Source organism: Emys orbicularis, chromosome 2 (genome assembly GCF_028017835.1).
Source record: "Emys orbicularis isolate rEmyOrb1 chromosome 2, rEmyOrb1.hap1, whole genome shotgun sequence".
NCBI classification, from domain to species: Eukaryota; Metazoa; Chordata; order Testudines; family Emydidae; genus Emys; species Emys orbicularis.
Window position 1 is genome coordinate 105,959,286 of NC_088684.1, and position 21,529 is coordinate 105,980,814.

A 21,529-nucleotide genomic window follows, 5' to 3' on the forward strand; every position below is an offset into this window, starting at 1 on the left:
TTTGTATTTCTATGTCTGATTTTGTAAGCAAGAAATTTTTAAGTGAGGTGAAACTTGGGAGTACCCCAGACAAATCAGTCTCCTGAAAGGGGTACAGTAGTCTGGAAAGGTTGAGAGCCACTGCATTAAACAATTGGATTTTTACGCATATATACTATCCCAGCAGTTCTCAAACAGTGGGTCGAGACCCCAAAGAGGGTCATGACCCTATTTTAATGGGGTCACCAGGGCTGTCTTAGACTTGCTGGGGTCTGGGGCCAAAGCCCGAGCCCCATTGCCCAGGGCCAAAGCTGAAGCCCGAGCCCAAATGCCTGGGGAGGTGGGTCTCGGGCTTTGTCTTTGTCTCCCCCACCTGGGGCAGCGAGGCTCGGACGAGCTCAGACCCCCTCCTGGGATCATGTAGTAATTTTTGTTGTCAGAAGGGGGTCGCGGTGCAATGAAGTTTGAGAAACCCTTTGCTATCCCAAAGCTCCAAATAAAACTTCAGTCTATCAAGAACAAGTCAGAAGAGAAATTGGCTTACAAAGGGCAAACTCTTTTCTTCTCTTTATTTAACTGTATATTTAACAAGTTTTAACAAATTTACAAATCCTTGCCATTTAAATATCAAAAATAAAACAATCATTGCAACAGTTAGCTTTTGTTTCAAGAGACATAATACAGGAATATAGTCATCAGATCTTTCTATTTAACAGGGTGTTAACATACTATACAGTGAACATCATTACAATACCTATGTCATTTCTAGTGATTTTATTAAATTGAGTGAAATCTCTATATACACATATTTAATAAACCAAGTATATCTATTAAATGGTAATAGTAAAAAACAAAAATAATTGGACAGGTATGCTGGTTTCTTTGCATGTACTTTGTCTGAGTTCTGAATAACAGGTAACCAAATATCAAAGTGTATCTCTGTCCTCTGTCTATGTTGTTGCGTACGTAATTCGTGTGTTAATTTTTCCACAATAACCTCCATATTTTTTGAACCATTCCTCAATGGTTGCGCACTTTGAGTGCAGAAGGTGGGGACCCGCAAGGATTCTAAAAATTAATACTGGCCACTCCAGGCTTGTATTAAACTCCCAAGATTACAGCTTTTCTCTGAGCTTGGATTGGGAGTCCATGCATTTTGCAATGTCATCCTGTAATCATTAGTCCTTAAGTGGTATTATCATTTGATGGTTATTGTCAGGCTTCCCATCTTTATCTCCTATTTGTTGTCTCACCTTCGGGGGTGCCTGCCTCACCTCTGAGGTCGTCAATGCTGCTAACATGTTTAGCATCGGATACAATGGATGTTTTCTGATTGTCTCCTGGTTTTTCCAAGTCTCTCACTTTTTCTTGACCATCTGGACATTTGTGATGGCTTTCACACCTTATTTTTTCCTGATGCATCCATTCCTCATTCACACAAACAATCTCTTACAGAAACCTTCAAAGGTATACAGACAGCAGTATTGTATATTCAGCAGAATACATTGTAAATCAAGCCGTGCCAAATCTTATAACTAAAACAAGTCACATTGGGGCTTCAGGCCCTCAACATTCCTCTAATCGCCTTAACATAGATACAATACAAGATCCTGTCTCTTACTTACTAAAACCTTAAAACAAAGAAATGTATATTTAACTAGCGTGCCTAATAATACATATAGGAAACCATAGTAGACAGTATAACTTATCCTAAAACAAAAGGGTGACCATAATCAGTCATAAGGATTGTTCTGGTCTGTCATTCCTTTCTGCTATTCAAAAAGGGTGGCGGACAGGATGAAATCAAATCATACATTAATTCTCATAGTACATTATAAAATCCAGCTCCTACACAGAACCCCTTTGAGAGCCCAGGAAGGCACACTTGGGAATTCCTTCCTGTGGGGTACTCTCGAGCCCTTTCACACACCCCCACCCCCCTGGGGAAAAGCTGAGAAAGAAAAAAAAGGGAAAACAGCTGTTGCTACCAGCTAATTAAATAACATGTGCACAAACCTCTTAAGACACAAAAATCCAATTCTGTTCTTAAAAAAGGTAAATTTTATTAATTAAAAAAAAAAGAAAGAAAATACAGCTGGGAACTCAGGCTACTGCTAGATTTTAAAAGAGCAACTACAAGGATTAAGCACCAAGAATAGCTTTCTTGAGGTCCAGCTTAAAGGTTACAAGCAAAACAAAAGCACCTGGGGTTAGCACAGAGGAATCCACAAGCCACAACGAAATAAAAGAGATAAACCTAATCAGGTCTTCCTAGACATTTCCTGATCTACTTACATATCTGGGGTTGAAAATGAGTAGTTTCTAGGTATGATACTGATGATTTTTTCATACCTGGCCCAAGCTTCTGACAGCATAGCTGCTGCCCTCTCTGCCTCTCCCTGGGAGAACAACCACAGATAGACAAAGGGGGGGGGGAGTCTTTTTTCAATTTTAAAAAGTTCTAGCCTTCCCATTGGCTCTTTTGGCCAGGTGCCTACTCACTTCCTTTTACCTGTGCATAGCAGTGAGACTTTTTAACCCTTTATGGGTAGAGCAATTAGAAAACAGCTACTAAGAGGGATTTTATAGCTACTGTCTAGCTGGGTGTCCATAAAAGGGAGCTTACCTTCATTTATCACACACACACCCAAATCACAGACGGTGTTGGCCAGCCTGGTTCAGGTCGGGTCCACATCGGCTGGCATTTCTTCCTGGAGGTTTAGGAAAACAGAGTTAATAGGATACATGCATCTCTAATTTTACTACTAATTACATGAAGAACTAAACAGTATTTTCCACATTTTAAGGACTACAATGACTTAGAATACAGTGACATTTTTACCCGGCTGATTCTGGGCAACTTTCCCGAGAGAGTGCATCAGCCTCTTTGTTAGAGGCTCCTGAAATGTGCTGTATTTCAAAATCAAAGTCTTGAAGAGCTAAACTCCACCGAAGAAGTTTTTTGTTAGTCTCTTTGACAGTGTGAAGCCACTTCAGTGCAGCATGGTCAGTCTGCAGGTGGAAACGCCGTCCCCAAATGTATGGGCGTAGCTTCTCCAGAGCATACACAACGGCGTAACATTCTTTTTCTGAGACTGACCAGTGGCTTTCCCTCTCAGAAAGTTTTTTGCTGAGAAACACGACAGGATGGAATTGTTGATGTGATCCTTCCTACATTAAAACTGCTCCTACACTACGCTCGGATGCATCTGTGGTTACGACAGAAGGTTGGTCAAAGTCCAGGGCCCTTAGTACAGGGTCAGGCGTAAGGGCTGCCTTAAGCTGGCTAAAGGCTTTCTGACACTTCTTGGTCCACTGAACTGCATTTGGCTGTTTTTTCTTGGTTAGGTCGGTCAGTAGGGTAGCAATTTGGCTGTAGTGTGGTACAAATCATCTGTAATACCCAGCCAAGCTCAAGAAGGATTGGACCTGCTTGTTTGACTTAGGGACAGGCCAATTTTGGATAGCATTTACTTTAGCCTGTAGGGGGTTGATATTTCCTTGACCCACCTGGTGTCCAAGGTACGTTACCCTGTTTAGGCCTATTTGACATTTTTTGGCCTTAACGGTTAATCCTGCCTCCCTTATGCGCTGGAAGACAGCTTGGAGGTGTTCCAGGTGTTCTGTCCATGGATCTGAGAATATAGCCACATCATCAAGGTATGCGACTGCAAATTCCCCAAATCCAGCCAGAAGGTTATCTACCAGTCTCTGGAAAGTGGCGGGTGCATTTCGCAGTCCGAAAGGGAGCACATTAAATTCATACAGCCCTACATGGGTGATGAAGGCTGACCTTTCCTTGGCTGGGTCATCTAGCGGCACTTGCCAGTACCACTTAGTTAAGTCTAAGGTGGAGATGAATTGGGCACGTCCCAGTTTCTCCAATAGCTCATCTGTGTGTGGCATTGGATAGTTCTCTGGGCGAGTTACAGCATTTAGCTTAGGGTAGTCCGTGCAAAAGTGGATTTCCCCATCTGATTTGGGAACCAGAACCACTGGAGAGGCCCATGCACTCTCCGAGGGGTGGATTACCCCCATCTGTAACATGTCTTTGATCTCCCTTTCTATCGCAGTTTTGGCTTGAGGAGCCATCTGGTAGGGTTGGGCTCTAATTGGGTGAGCATCACCTATGTCAATGGAGTGGTACGCCCGTTCTGTCCGTCCTGGGGTGGCTGAAAACACTGGCGTAAAACTGGTGAACAGATCCTGGATTTGCTGACACTGCTTACGCCCACGGGTTATGGAAAGGCTCACCTCTTCTACGCCACCATTACTTTTCCCTACATAGTAGACTCCTTCAGGCCACTCAGCGTTGTCTCTGTCCTGGTCTGTAAACTATAGAACCTTAATTTCTCGGGAATAAAAGGGCTTTAGAGAATTAACATGGTATACTTTAGGTTTTAGGGTAGAGTCTGGGAATGCTATGAGGTAATTAACGGCTCCCAGGCGCTCTCGGACCATAAATGGCCCCTACCACAACACTTCCATCTTATTGGCCTGGAGCGCTTTCAGGACCATGACTTGGTCACCTACTCTGAAGGAACGTTCTCTGGCATGTTTATCATACCAGGCCTTTTGCTCTTGTTGAGCATCCTGTAGGTCTTCTCGAGCAAGGGTTAGAGAGTCTTTGAGGGTGTTTTGCAGGTTGATTACAAAGTCCAAAATGTTAGTTCCTGGAGAAGATGTAACCCCCTCCCATTGCTGCTTCACCAACTGTAATGGCCCCTTAACTTTGTGACCATAAACAAGTTCAAAGGGTAAAAACCCCAGACTGGGATGTGGTACAGCCCTGTAGGCAAAGAGCAACTGCTGCAACACTAGGTCCCAATCATTGGAGTGCTTATTCACGAATTTACGTATCATGGCCCCCAAAGTTCCATTAAACTTCTTCACTAGGCCATTCGTTTGATGGTGGTAAGGGGTGGCAACCAAGTGGTTCACCCCATGAGCTTCCCAAAGACGTTTCATGGTCCCTGCCAGGAAGTTAGTTCCCGAATCCATAAGGATGTCAGAGGGCCAACCTACCCTGGCAAAAATGTCTGCCAATGCCTGGTTCACGCTTTTAGCCCTGGTGTTGCTTACAGCTACTGCTTCCGGCCATCGGCTGGCAAAATCCATGAAGGTCAGTATGTTCAGCTTTCCTTTGGGTATCTTCTTTGGGAAAGGACCCAGAATATCCACAGCTACACGCTGAAATGGAACCTCAATTATGGGGAGTGGCTGGAGAGGGGTCTTGACCTGGTCTTAGGGCATTCCCATCCTCACAAGACCGGACATAGGTGGAAACGTCCTTGCCCATTCCCTCCCTGTGGAATGACTTCCCCAAACGGTCTTTGGTCATATTCACTCCAGCATGGCCACTAGGATGATCATGGACTAAGATCAAGAACTTTTCCCTATACTTAGTTGGAACTACCAACTGTCTCTGAGGATGCCAGTCCTCCTTGTGCCCACCAGAAAGGGTTTCCTTGTATAAGAGTCCTCTGTCTACAACAAACCTGAACCTATTAGAAGATCTGAGAGGCGGTGGGTCGTTCCATGCCACCGTCCAAGCTCCCTTGAGGCTTTCATCCACTTCCTGCTCTGCCTAGAACTGCTCCCTTGATGCTGGAGACATTAGTTCCTCCCTGGGTTGTGGACTTGGGCTTGGTCCCACTGGAAGCAATGCAGGTGATGGGGGTGTCTCCGTCGACTGTGAACCACTCTCTGCTGGTGCACTAGGTTGTATTTCAGGCTCCGGTTGAGCTTCTTGTCCCGGTTTAGCTGCTACTGCAGGTGCAGGCTCTGTGGCACCCTCTGGTGCTGGCTCCCCTGACTCGGGGGGTGGGGGGCGTTGCAATCATGGGGTCTGGTGCTGACTGCTCTGCCAGTTCTGGTCCTTGGGCTGATTCTGGCTGGGTTCCAGGAACTGTATCTACAACTGCTGCCATAGACTCTGGTCTGGGGTCTGGTTCTACCATCTCTGTCTGGGTCCTCGGGCCTGTGTCATCAGGGGACACAGACTGGGTCCTTGTAGGAGGCTCAGGAATGGAGTTAAGTGTGGAGGCCTGTTTAGCCGGTCTGTGGATGACCATCCACACCCTTTTTGTTAGCCTCACATGGTTGGCTAAGTCTTCTCCCAGCAACATGGGAATGGGATAATCGTCTTAGACTTCAAAAGTCCATATTCCTGACCAGCCCTTGTACTGGACAGGCAACTTGCTGTAGGCAAGTTAAAAGAGTTGGTCTTAAAGGGTTGCACTGTCACTTGGGCCTCTGGGTTGATAAATTTGCGGTCCACCAGGGATTGGTGGATAGCTGACACCTGTGCTCCAGTGTCTCTCCACGCAGTAATCTTCCTTCCGGACACACTCACAGTTTCCCTTCACTCTGGGGGTATTTGCGAGGCATCTGGAACTGAAGGCTCTCAGTGGGATCCCGGGATAATGAGTTGCAGTTGGCTGGTGCTGTTGGGGCAGTTGGCCTTCACATGCCCCAGCTCATTACATTTAAAGCATCAGCCAGCTGACTGTGGGCTGCAGCGAGGTGGGTGGTTGGAGAGTAGGGTGGTTGGACGAGAGGGCATCTGGGGTCTCCCTGGCTGTGCGGAGGGCTCCTCCTTGTGAGGTGGGGCCTTGGGATGACTCCGATGGTGGGGTGTTGTCTTGGGTTGCCCCTTCTGGTATCCCCACCAACTGCTACTAGCTTTCTTCTTCTCCGCCACCTCCACCCATTTGGCTCTGATCTCCCCCGCCTCGATTACAATTTTGGGCTTCCCATCTAGGATATACCTTTCTATTTCCTCAGGAACACCCTCTAAGAACTGCTCCATTTGTATTAGGAGAGACAGATCTTTCAGAGATTTAACATTTGCTCCTGATATCCAGGCATCCCAATTTTTTACAATGTGGTAGGCGTGTCGGGAAAATGCCACATCTGGTTTCACCTTAGGGCTCTGAACCGCCGATGGGCATGCTTGGGTGTTAGCCCCATCCTAATTCTGGCCTTTTGTTTAAAAAGGTCGTACTTGATCATGTGTTCTTTAGGCATTTCAGCTGCCACCTCTGCTAAGGGTCCACTGAGTTGTGGTCTCAGCTCCACCATATACTGGTGTGTAGGGATGTTGTACCCAAGGCAGGCACTTTCAAAATTTTCTAAGAAGGGCTCTGTATCATCGCCTACCTTGTATGTGGGGAATTTCTTGGAATGGAGAATGGTACCTGGAGGAGGAGTGTTAGGGCTACCTGGCTGACCCAGCTTAGCCCTTTCCAGCTCTATGCACTTCAGCTCTGTCTCTGCTTCTAAGCGCTTCACCTCCATTTCCACCGCCAAGTGCTTCGCCTCTCTTTCAAGAGCTTCTCCTCCGCTCCAAGCACCTTCCAAGTGCTTCATCTGTAGAAAGAAATTCCTGTCTTCCGCAGTTAGAACTCAGTCTGGGTTAAGGGTATCCCTCCATCTTGGCACCTGGATCTCAGGTTGGGGAGGGCTGACCATTCCCTCTGGGAAATCTCCGGTCCCCCATCCCCTCCCTGCATTTCTGTCATGGAGCTGCATGTCTGGGCTTGATCTGGGTCTGCCTTCTCCGTGGCGTGCCGCTTTGGGAAGACTGGTTGCTCTAGGGTTTCGGTGCCCGACCACAACCTCATGCACATGGCTGCCTTACTCTAGCCTAGCTATTTCGTTGCCACAAAGCTAGAAAAATAAATAAATATATAAATAAACTGCTTGTTGGACTCCCTGGCTTTGCAGACTGAACCCTTTGCATGCCTGTTCCCCCTCAGGCGGAAAAGAAAAGAAAAGAAAAGAAACCTCCCTGGCTTTGCAGGCTGCCAAAAGGAAAAATGTGTCCTGAGGTCTGTGCCTCTAGTTCAAAATGATCCCACCGCTCTGCCACGTTGTCAAGGCTAATTCCCCACTCTGGCACTTTGAGTGCAGAAGGTGGGGGCCCGCAAGGATTCTAAAAATTAATACTGGCCACTCCAGGCTTGTATTATACTCCCACGGTTACAGCTTTTCTCTGACCTTGGATTGGTAGATGCTGCCACCACCCAAGTGCAGAACCCCTTTGAGAGCCCAGGGAGGCGCACTTGGGAATTCCTTCCTGTGGGGTACCCTCAAGGCCTTTCACTCCCCCTCTGGGGAAGAGCTGAGGGGGGGGAAAAAAGGAAATCAGCTGTTGCCACAAGCTAATTAAACATGTGCACAAACCTCTTAAGACACAAAAATCCAATTCTGTTCTTAAAAAAGGTAAATTTTATTAATAAAAAAAAAAGAAAGAAAATACAGCTGGGAACTCAGGCTACTACTAGATTTTAAAAGAGCAACTGCAAGGATTAAGCACCAAGAATAGCTTTCTTGAGGTCCACCTTAAAGGTTACAAGCAAAACAAAAGTACCTGGGGTTAGCACAGAGGAATCCACAAGCCATAACGAAATAAAAGGGATAAACCTAATCGGGTCTTCCTAGACATTTCCTGATCTACTTACATATCTGGGGTTGAAAATGAGTAGTTTCTAGGTATGATACTGATGATTTTTTCATACCTGGTCCAAGCTTCTGACAGCATAGCTGCTGCCCTCTCCGCCTTTCTCCGGGAGAGCAACCACAGACAGACAAAAGGGGAGTCTTTTTTCAATTTTAAAAAGTTCTAGCCTTCCCATTGGCTCTTTTGGCCAGGTGCCCACTCACTTCCTTTTACCTATGCATAGAGTGAGACTTTTTAACCCTTTACAGGTAGAGCAATTAGAGAACAGCAACTAAGAGGGATTTTATAGCTACTGGCTAGCTGGATGTTCATAAAAGGGAGCTACCCCCACCTTCATTTATCACAGTCCTCTGTCGATATTGTTGCATACGTAATTAGTGCGTTAATTTTTCCACAATAACCTCCATATTTTTTGAACCATTCCTCAATGGTTGGGCTATTTTTCTTTTTCCAATGAGAGGCTACCAATACCAAGTGACTACTAGCAGGAGAGAGTTTAATTCTTCATTTCCTTTTGTGTGACCATTTCCACTAGGAAGTCCCAGAAGGATTACCAACGGATCATTCCAACAATTTGTGATATTTGGTTACAGATTGCATCCCAATATTCTCTAATGACAGGACATGCCCACTATATGTGCATAAAATCTCATTTTTCATCAGAATTTCTCCAACATTTATACCCATTCCATCTATAGATAGATTTTTAACCTGACTGGTGCGAGGTACCATTGAAACAGTATCTTAAAGACATTTTATTTTATTGTGCTACAGACTGAGGTTGCTGGTCCCCTTTTCCAGATCAAACCCATAATTCTGGTGGTAATTTGTCTATCCACATCCTTTTCCCAATGTGCCACATATGGACACTTTTTTGTTAGAAAAGCTGTCTGCAAAGATTGATATAAATTAGTTATAATTTTTTGTCTCCTAATTGACCACTCATTGCTTCTATTAAAGTTAGCTTTCTGTATAAAACAGGTTTTACTAGAAATTGAGAAACATATAACCTGCCTTGAAAGTACTGGTACCAGGGAAGATTGGGCCAGTTAAAGACAGTTTTGATCTCTAAATCAGTTAGAAAAGTTTATTTACAGAATAGCTGGCCAACCATGTGTATTCCATGGCTTTCCCCAGTCTTTGACGCTCTCTGGTTCATGATTTGGGTTAAGATCTGGCTTATTTGCTCTGGGTCTCATTGGTGAGGGAAGAGAACAGAACTTATCTCTAGTTTTATCTCAAACCCACTGTAGCCTTTACTAATGGATGTGTTAAATTTCTGGAGGGCATGACTTTTTATTAATCCATGATAGCCTAGCAATGTTTACACTGTCTCAATATTCTTGCTCAATAGAGACCCAGTGTCTGGCTGGGTTAGAGCACAAACTCTTTCTGAAGATCAAATATCTTTGGTAATTAGGCAAAAGGGGTCCTAGAAACTTCAAAAAAGACATAAAATGTTAATAGATTAATGACATAAGTTACAATTATTGGTAAGAGTGAAAAATAATTCTTTATATATTAAAATGTTCAATACTGGCTTGTGCAATTTTTGTAATGTTTAATTACACACCTTTAACTTTATACATATATTGAACTGCTTACTGTTTAATTAGATAATAACAATGGGCCAGAACTTCCCCTGGTGCAAGTTAATGTAGTTCTACTGAACAGAGCTACAATGATTTATATTAGCTGAAGATGTGGCCAATTATTATTTTTTTTAAAGTATGCTACCGTTCTCTGTGGGTTGTGTGGTACTTTAAGATTTGTGTGGTTAAAGCACCTTTAAGGTCTGGAACACTATGGGCTGGCATTGTTCTAAACAATTGGCAGTTGGAAGCAGTTGTGGGTGGAGCTGGGTTGGAGAGTGAACTCAAGAATGACGTGGGGCTGGATGTAACTTGTGAAGAAGACCCCCTCTCACAGTGCTAATTTGACTCAGTTTGGGTGTGTTGCCGGCCCAGAGGGCCCCGAGGGGGGGCAACAGGGTTCGTTGCCCGGTGTGCGCCGCACCAATAGACGCACCGGGGTGGAGAAGCAAACAAAGTTTATTTGAGATCTCAAAGTGGTGCAGGGAGACAGGCACGTCTCAAATCAAGCACAGCACATACAAGCAAGTTTTCCCTTTTATATTCCAAGCTGTTTCTGTGTAAGCTTTGTTCTGTTACTTTTCCCTCTACCCCTTCTACCCCTCCCTCCTCGAGCAGTTACAGTTAGAAAAATTCCCATTCACATGCTTATCTTCGGCCTTGTAGGTTCATGCGCACACAGACTTCCCCCTCCCCCTTTCCCCCGTTCTTATCTCTACTACACTTGCTAGTGTGAGCGAAACTGCAGCTGTCTGCTAGAAAAGCTGACCATTACATTTCTGCTTCAGCATCAAGGCAATTAGCATAGAAGTAGGTGAAAGTTCACAAGATGGAGTTCTGTGGTTCACTTAGACCCAGAGCAGGGAGGTTTCATCGGCACTTATGGCTTTCCATCCCCCTGAGTTACCTGGTAGCTATGCCTAGTGACACCAACAGGTGTTAACTTATTTTTCTTGTTGCTGTTGCTCTGACTCAGTTAAACTCGTTATAGATTATTTAAGTCATATTTGGCTTATTGGATTTTGGGACCCACTACAAGAAAATCCCAGTGGATTTCTTTGATGGGGTCCAATTTGAAACAGCCAGGTGAGCTGTGCAGCAGCAATGACGAAGAGCTCTCTGGTTTAAATGGAAGAAAAAGAAAGATAAAAACGGCATGTGTGGAAAAACGGAGAATTTCCAATTGGATAAAAACAGGTGAGGATTTTGAATGCTGTTTGCAAAGGCTGCAGCAGTATTTTTACGCCAACTACTTTGAAAATATTTTGTTTTTTAAAAAGATAGATATTCCCAACCATAGTTAGCTGAAAAGAGAAATTTGAAGTCCTGAAAGACTTACATTTCACTCATGGCCTGAGTGATATAAATTATGACTACTTGATGTATTTAGGGTAAATTGGGCTTTTAAAATACACTTCCTGGCTGAGAGGTGTCAGTTTCACTTAGTAAACAAGAGAGAAGGAGAAAATATAACTGACATCCCAGCTAGTCTCAAAAAACTGCCAGCAATCTGTTGTTTTGTTAACTCCGCAAGAATCACAAATCCAGATGTCAGCAACTGAGCACATACTACCTGGGAATTCCTATAGAAGAGTGAAGCTTCACTGTGCCCCAACATGCTTCTCCAACACACATCCTATGCCAAGACTGGGAAGGTTTGTGTAAGAATGGTTCTGCTGGCTTTACACCAACTGACAATTTCCCTCTACTGAGAGAATTCTCTGCTAGACAATTGTGGCCAAATTATGTTCCCTTTGCACTGCTCAAGTAGAGCAAAAGGGACAGAACTGGGGCTGAGAATCTGGCCCATAATCAAGAGGAATAAAAGCTTTAGGATGCCTCCAAATTGATGTAAAATAAACCTGTTTGTTGTTACCATCAGTTATTATTAAAGTAAGTGGTCCTTCGTTAGTAAAGAAAAATTGTCTTACTCCCATTTCATTCAGGTGATCAAAACAGTAGTTTGTATCTATGAAAAATCCATAGTTGATGAAGTTGGAGCCTTCCTCCCCCTTTTCTTCTTCTCTTCTTCATCTGTCTGCAACTTTTCCCCTTACTCTCTCCTCTGCTGCTGTCCTAAAAGCAGTTTACTTTTGAGAGGGGTAATTGTGACATCACTGGTGATTTGTGGGGAAATGACCTCATAACTAAATAACTTCTCCCTTCTTCTAATCTCTGCTTTTACTCTTCCTTGTCCTTCTCTTTATTTAATTGCTATTCTATTTTTTAAATTCAAATTAATTTTAGGGCTGGGGCAGAGAAGAAGACACATAGACTTAGGCCACAATCCTGCAAAGTCTTAAGCATGTGCTAAAAGTCAATGGGACTACTCAAAGTGCATGAAGTTAAGCACATCTTACAATCTTTACAGAATCCAAGCCTTAGTGCTGATCCTACAAGGTGCTAAGCTAAGCACTTCCTGAAAGGTAATGAGTGCTAACTCCCACTATTTTAAATGGGAGTTGAGGGTGCTCAGAACACTGCAGGATTCCACATGAAAAGACAAACACACTATAAGGATGTACCAACTAGCTATTTTATAGATAATTTTAATTAGATTCTTTGTAAATAGTCCAATTTTTGAGTGCAATAACTATAAAATATTGTCTGAAGGTTAGACAAACTCAGCAATTCAATTATAATGCCTAAAGGTGAATTTAGAAGACAACTGGGGTAATTTTTCTAATTCATTTTATAATTTAACACAACAATTATTTGGAAAACCAGGTACTATTTGTTCTATTATGCTTTGTTACAACAAAATGTATGAATATTAGTTATGTGGGATTTATTGGCCATTGTGCTTTTGGAAAAGTTTGTGCTTCTAAGCAGCTACAATGTTTTACTATTGACTTTTATGAATTATTAGACTATAGTCAGTGATTTGATTATAAATATATAATTTAAATCAATTACGAAATTTCATCTTTTCTGGTATTGGCAATAACAGACTTTCTTATGCGGAATATGGTATAACTTTATCAAGTATAATACATTTTCCTTTTGTTGTTAGCTTGTCTCCTTTACACGTAAATGGTTGTTGACCTCTTTTTGTTTCTACACCATTATTGAATACATACATAATAGATGATCAACCAAAATTGCAATGTGGTAGAAATTATTAGTCTAAAAATGTTATATCAATAAGTTTTAAAACTAATAAAGTGATAGTGTACTTACTGGAATATTGAATATGAAGATCATAAATTTCCTTTACCTGTTGTTTTTTTTATAAAAGTGACTGATAACAATTTTGGTAAATAACTGAATATTTTATTAGTATTTACTTTTTAACACGAATACATTGTCTAGTTCTGTTAGACTTTGACAGCTTTTTATAGGACTTGCTCAACCGATAGATTTGTATATGGTCTGTCTATAGCTGCACTGAGTGAAAGTCCAGCCCCACTGAAATTAATGGCAGAACTCCAGTTGACTTAAATGGGGCCATAATTTCATCCATTTGGGTATATTTAAAAAAAAAAACCTAATTATATTAATTCATTTGTAAAGCAGTTGAAGATGAAAGTGATACACAGTGAGTCAAAGTGTTGTTAGTTCTAATAGAATAATATCATATTTATAGTTTTTTCTTTGAGTATTTCTTGCCTTTGTTTGCTATTATCTATTTGCGCATTGATGTCTTCTCTTGTGTGTAGATATCAGAGCGCGATGTCCAAGTTCCATAACCAGAGGATGTCTTCTGTATGTGGAGAGGCTAGTCATTGTAAACCGCCCTCCAGCTGTGGGTGGTGCACTCTTCTTCCACATGAGTTATTGTTTGCAATGGCGTTCCATGGTCACAATGGGGGGAGGAAACCAAGCCAAGCAACAACATAGTTGCAGAAACTCTGGATGAAATAGAGGGTGGCCTATTGAGCCTGGTCCAGGATCTACAATCAAATGAAAAAGGAGGCAGATGCAATGACAAACACTTCAGTTTACTTGGTGTGTTACTCTCTTTTCCACGGAAGCTTCCTCTCTGTACAGACATAGTTTTCAGCTGCTGGCAGTGCTGATCACCCATACATGCATCTAAAAGTGCGTGAGCTACCATAGCAAAGGGGTGTCAAGAGATCAGCCATGCTATCACACCTGGTCCACAGGAGTGGGATTCCTCCCTCGAATATCAACAGACCTTAGAGTTGGTACTGTGTGTTGTTTCCTATCTGAGAATGTGGCATCTGTTAGCTGGAGATATAATCAGCTAGTTCCATCTGTTACAGCCCTCCAAGCAACTTTAACAGTAATGACATCTCATTGAAGGTCTGGCAGAGCTATCTGTGCTAGCACAGACTGGAGGTTAGTGTATTCTTCTGTTAGCCACTAATAATACAAATGGCTGAGTTTAGCTCCCTGTGGACAAGCTGAGTGTGACGGCACCCCTAGCCTCAGAGCAGTATTCAGCTGGAGCAAACATGAGGGCCAAGATAGATGTATGAAGGAATGAAGGGTCTGTTCCCCAGGAAGTTCCCGATAGTTTTCGTATCAAGGCAATATAGGCAGAGATCTTTATTATCAGGTGTTTCAGGTGGGGCTGGTATGTCAGTCTAGGTCGAGTTATACTCCTAAATATGTGACAACTGGAGGGAATAGCCGACCTGGGGCATAGGTCAAAATAGATTGGCAAAACAATTGTTTTGACAGAAAGTAGTTGCCGTTTTCTTGGTTTCACTGAGACTTATGGCTTGTCTTCACTACCATGCTAAATCAGCGCCTCTGTGATTGATGCAGCGGTGTCAATTTAGCGCATCTGGTGAAGACGCACTACATTGATGGGAGCACGCTCTCCTGTCAATGTAATTAATCCACCTCAACAAGAGGCGGAAGCTATGTCGGCAGTAGAGCATCTCCAGCCAACATGCGCGGTGTAGACACCACATTAAGTCGATAAGTTATGTCGCTCGGGAGGATGGTTTTTTCACACTCCTGAGCGACATAATTTACATCAACTTCAGAGACAGTGTAGACAAGCCCTTAGTCTCCATTGCTAAAAGTCAGTAGGCAGAGTATCCAGGTCTTTGCTAAGATTCCCTTCAAACCTATGGAAGTCATTTCCAATGTCAGCAATATAGGTGACATCTGTACTGTTGATGGTGATGTAAATTCTATGTTTCAACTTCATTTTAAAAAAATCTCTTGTAATAGCAGGAAACTATAATAGTGTCTTCATAAATGTATGTCTGTATCTTATAAATAGATACCGTATATCTCTACCTCAAAAGAGATATCTATGAAGAAGATATCTTTTTCTTATAGGTCACATATTCTTCAAAAAACAAGCTTGATCATAGACTTGAGGGAAGACCATAGCTGATTCAAGAGCATACATGGACATGGGCAGGGAAAATCACCTATTTGGTTAAAATTGTTAAGTATACAAACCATCAAAGAGTAAGAATGCTGAAAATCAGCTTCCTGGCCAATTGATCTACACAATAATAGATCCCCATCTGTGCTGCCATTCACCTCTAATCACTGTATTACTACATAGTTTGATGTCTCCATCACATTGAATTCTCCTCACATTTCTTAATGTCTCCCATTAGTTTAGAATAGCCTCTTGTGAACTTTCCTTTTCATTTGCTGCAGACTTTTTATCCTGAAGTGGACTCAGCCAATCAACTTTATCCATGCTTTTTTGGGGGGAGGAGATGTCACACTATGAATTAGTTACACAGTATTTGCACAATGAGTTGTACTGGGGAACCACATTTTTGGGTTCCTGGTTACTAGTTCAGGCAGAGTGTAAACCATGTGTGTGGAAACAGTTTCTGCTTAAAGAGCTTGGACCACTAGTTTTCTCCTCCAATGGGAAACACTGTCACTTGACATGGCATAATCCTATTGGCTGCTGGATGTGGGTGGGCATCTGATAATCCTGCAGATGCAAATGAGGCTTTACCCAACATCCCATGCAAATGAAGTCAGGGTTGCTGGGTGACCACGTGGTGTTATTGATGGAAGTGAAATCAGACCCCTCCCTCTTCAGGATGACGTCACATGATCATCTCAAAACCTAGTGATAGCCACCCCTTGTGCCCACTCAGAAGGACCAGAACAGGATGGGAAGGTAAGGGAGGTAACAGGTGAGTCAGGGGGACCTATGGGGGGTTCAGCCCCCCAACATTTTGCACCTTTAGTACCTAGCCTCTCCCTAGGGAGCTGATGGAGGGAGCCAATAGGAGCCTTGGACAAACCCTTTCCCTATTGGTCTGCTGCCTGGTATGCAAATGAGTATAACGTCACTTCCTGGGATAAATCGAGCGCCATTTTCTCTTTCTGGTTTGGGCTGGATAAGGAGCCAGCGGAGGCGGATGGATGGGAGCGGGGCCCTGGGGGCTCCGCGTAGGGGCTGAGGCGGGCCAGGACGCTGGCGATGCTGCTGCTGCCGCCGATCTGTGACTGAGAGCGGGGCGCAGCGGGTGGCCCCGGGGCCGGGAGGAGGAGCCGGCGAGGCGGGCGGCGCAGCGCGGTGCAGGGCTGGCTTTGTGAGGAGCGGGAGGCAGAGGCTGCCGCGCGGACCCACGCACCGGGGAGGCGGAGGCGGAGGCGGCGAGGAGCGGGCGAGCTCCCCCTACAGCCTGGCCGGGTAGGTACAGGGAGCGCCCGCCCCCAGCGCGGCAGGGCTAGTCCAAGCGCCCGAGACGGACCGCGCGGCACAGCGACTGTATCCTCGGGCAGGCTGGGCGTGCTGCACTAGGCGCGCCGGGGCACGGGCTGGCCATGCCCTCCCAGCTGGGAGCGGCAGGCGCCCAGGAGGCGGCTCGGCCCAGGCAACCTAGGGCGATCCCAGTGTCTCTGTATATACTCCCAGCCCAGAGCATCCTGCCCCAGCGTGCATTGTACCTGCTCCATTTACTCGTCACCCCTCCCCCCAAACCAGTACAGTGAGGAGGACCCCCCCCCGCACAAAGCCACCCCTCTTCGCTCCAGGGCTGGGGTTGGGCAGTGGGGGGGGAAGGGGCCTGTGCCCTGGTCCCAGCCCCCCTGGGGGCACAAAAGGTTTAAACTCTTTGGGACTTGCAGCGTGGGATACATCCTCCACATACTGAGTATCTGGTACCCACTGGGAGGAGGGTAGAGGGTGCTTCCTGGATACCCCGCATGGAGTTAATACCAGAGAAATTCCCTAGATTCCATTGTGCATTCTTGACCTCCATTTTGAATAAGCAAGAGTCACATCATCATTGGAAGCTGCAGGTCACATGATATTTCTGAGCATGTGTAGTACAAAAGTAGGGAAAAGGTCAGCTGAGGTAAATAACCAAAGTAGGGGAAAGGTCAGGAGGTTGTAACTCTGAGGCAAAGAAGGACAATGAGCATGCCTGGAATGTTGATGTGTTTGAATGTTGGTACTGAGCATGTGTGAGCATGTGCAGTAGATCTGATAGTCTAGAAAGTTCTGGAAGGTGAGGCGGAGGGTGTTTCCTAGGTACCCTACCCTGCATGGAGTTAGAGTGATAGAGAGGGCAGTGCACTCTTCTTCCTGCTTCTCTTCTGCCTGTCCCCCTCCCCCGCTTTCCTGCCATGTTGTAGTATAGAAAAGTGCATGGGGTGTGTAACTGTAACAAGGTAATAGAAGGGATACACAGTACCTTTAAACTCAGGGAGTGTGCAGTACTGAAAAATACTCCTGCAGGCAGTGGCAGGGTTGAGCCTCAACATACACTTGTCGCCTGATCTGTTTTTGTTTTTGTTTTTAACTCACAGTAGTTAAAACCCACATCATCCAGAGAAGGAAGAGAGGTTAAAGGGAAGATGAAAGGATTGAGTTAGTTGGCTGCCTTGTTCAGAGTGTACTGTCTCTTGTGCACATTCCATAATGACTGTGAAGTCCTCTGGCCGTCAGACTTCAGGTAACACAGATGGGAAGGACAACATCCTCATTCCAAAACCAAATCTCCTCTTTAACCAGAATACTGACGGAGTATAGGCCATGCAGATGTAGTTCCCCAACCCTAACCTGTACTTTTGTTCGGGACCGCTCTAGAATAGTGGAAGGGAGTAGGCAGAGCCCTTCTGTAAGCTTGATGGTTTCAGATACATTCTAATGACATAGTCTTGTAATGTGAAAATGAGTGGTAGCTAATGTGTAAATAAATCAGGGTTGCCTTAGGGCTATCTGTGTGGGAAATTGATAGGCATATCTGTAGAATAATATTTATTTTACTATCTTTGGGGCTTCTCTACACAGGGAACTTGACCAGCACTGCTGTAGTGGAATAACTATCACGCTGAAGATATTCTAGAATAACTCCCCATATGGACACTCAATGGAGTGTCCATATGGCAAGTTATTCTGTAATAGTTATTCCACTATAGCAATACTGGTCAAGTTCCCTGTGTAGAGAAGCCCTAAAAGTTTGTTTTTAGAACCGTCTCCTCCTTCTCTCTTATCTGGATAGCTGCATTTTGAGCTAGGGAGAAACTTCCGTGTTTAGAATATGGCAGGAAACCAAAGTTAGTGTAATGAAACTTGTGGTGTTCTCTTTAGTTTATTATACAGAGAGTAACCCTAAGGGAATATACACTCCAGAATAACAAAGCTATAATTTTAAATAGCAGTTGTTTTGCAGGAAATTTTTTATTTGATTTCCTTTCCATGCTTCAGAACTAAAGGATCAGTTTCCAATGAGTCAATTTCTTAGACTATGTATTCCAATAAAACGTTCATCACTTACTACTTGAGAATATAATATAAACTGTCTTAAATTATGACTAGTTTCCAATAAAACAGCTGTTAGTATTTAAATTGTTTGCTGTTTTCCTTAGCTAAGGAAAACTGTTTTGCTCACTTGAGGGGTGTGCTTGTAAAATTACAAGTTAACTTATTTTAGCTCCTTTTTAATATTTTTATGTATTGCTTAAGTACTAAGTTAATGCTTAATTTCTTTTTTCTTCAGCTGAATAACATGCAGCTGGATAAAATTGAAGCTCAAATGTGAACTGAATCTCGTGTAATTTTTAAAAAGTGCCTAATAAAGTGAAAATATATAAAATCAACTGAAAATTACAAGTACATTTGCATTCTAAAGCAAGATATTGGAAAAATCTCTTTCCTTTATTTACAAATCAGGACCAAAATGCAAAGTTCTGCATTTTCCTTGTGACAATTGAGTACAACAAACATGAATGTTTGACATTGTGATAGCAGTTTCAGGGTAAATGCAAAATCTTGATCTGAAGTCCTCACATGTAAAGAGAATGAGTTCTTCCCCTGATATCTTGCTTTAGAATTCAAATGTGTGTGTTAAACTCTGTAGAGTTGACATATATTCTTTCAGGTTCTAAAAAGATGACTGAACCTTCCCTCCCGCAATTTTTTTATTTTTCCAAAAGTCTGCTAGTTCACTCTTAGAAAATATAGTTCATTGAAGTAATCACACTTTGCAAACTTCAGTTATAGTTTTTGATTATCTGCTTTTTTGCTTTAAATGTGAAGGGGGGGGAAGGGTGGAGGTTATACAGAATAGTATTTTCTTTTGCAATTGTCACCTGTACACTAGGTGTGCTCTATCTTATTTGAGAGTCTTTATATTAGTCTATGTGAACTGGAATGGAACTTGCCACATCTATATCTCCAACAGCTCATGCACACTTTAAAGGTGACCTGCAAAAGGACTTTTTTTGTACAGTTGTGCATATGCCCTTTTTTGCTGTTGCTATGTTTCCCTTCTTCTGTCTTACCTTTAGAAATAAGAGGAATATCAATTCTGGTCTGTCCTGATTTTGGTGGAGGACTTGTAGAGAGTCTGAAGATGAATATTGTTAGCTCACATATTAATTGAAGGGTTGAGATGTTGAATTGTTGAAAAACACTATTTTCCAATATGTATGTTGTTGAAAATTTTAAATAGGTGGGGAATCTTAAAAAAAAAAAATCATCCCCATACCTTCTTTAACTGTCTGACTAAAAATTCCTTCCTCAATTTCTCAGCTCTTAGCTCTGTATACCTTCTAGGCTAGTCAGAACCCGAATTTCCAATGTAAATATCAAGCAGGGGGGGGAAATTGCTTAAACCGTTCAGCCTTTCTCTGTACATCATAAATCAGAAGTGCAATTTGTTTTTCATTCTCAGGTCACCTTTTTCTTTCACAGGGTGAAATTGTTAATTTTAGCTAATTTTTTTGGATTCACAGATATGGTCTTCAAGCACACTAATTTTAGTTAAGTGTTTCTCTGATTCATAATATAATATTTGAACTATGTTGCTTGGAACAGTGTTTCAATAGTAAACATTGTACTGGTAGGAGGAGTCTGCAGTCTTGGTGGTGTCTTCTCTTGGTTGAAAAGCAGATCATGTTTGCATGATTTAATATGGAGAATATTACTGTTCATATGCTATAAAATAGTGGAGAAAACCTCATGCTGTACTCAGGTCCAATACAATACTCTTATGGAAGTGTTACCCTGGTCAGACAATATTTAAAGGAAAAAAGTTAATGGACAAAATACCACTAAGGGCTATGTGAATGATCTAAGGACAATTCATGTGTCAGGACTGCAAGATCAGCAATAAAGATAGCAAGTACTGTAATCTCTTATTTAATAAGATGATTTGTTTGGATTTTGCACTGAATAATGGAATGCTTTTGGAAACCTATGTGAATTATGAATTTTTTGGGAGCTGTTTACATCCAGAAGTAACTAAAATGAACTTTGCTTACTAATAGTTTTTGTCACTCTGCTCCCAAACATCCAGTAGCCAAGATGGTAAGACAAACTGTCATTTTCATACAGTGTATCTTACTGAATTTGCTTTGTTGACCCAGTGTTGGCTTTGGTTGGCAAGAAACTGGTGGTTGCTAGCGAAAGATTGGCGGTAGTTCAGGATGCAACAAACGGAATGTTTGGTTAAAGATTGAAGGCTAAAAAACCAAAACAACTAATGACATGGAAATAAAAATGGATGGATAATACACTATTCTAGCTGTGAAATACTGAATATTGTGAACTGAGAAAATGAAACTGAGGACTTAGAAAAACAAGCTCAGAAAGTTGGAATTCCTGATTTATGATAGAAGAAAATGTGTTGTATATTTTAAATGGATTATCGAAGTGTAGTAGATTGATAATTTGAAATCTTGCTTCCAAGCATTGTGTTAAGACCAGTGGCATATTTAGTACTTGTGGAATGTACGTCTCTTGGATTGAAGAACTGCATCTTGAAAATTGGAATATATAAAGCCAGCTATGTTCAAGAATATTTTTTTTTCTGGATTAAGAATCCTGACCTTCAGTTTTAGAAGACATTTGCTTTGTTAAAACAGGACTGAAAAGTATGGACATGGGTTATTAGTGCTGTTTTAGTAAACTGATGGTTCTATCTTGGTAGATAGACTTTCCATAAGAAGCAAACTTTCTTCATCTAATTGATACATTGATGCTTCTGAATGAGAAGGAAGATCACCCAAATGGTGGAAGAAATATTTCCAGTGGACTTGGAACCCGTATCTCCTTGTGGCTGAATTGATCATCGTGGCATCTTAT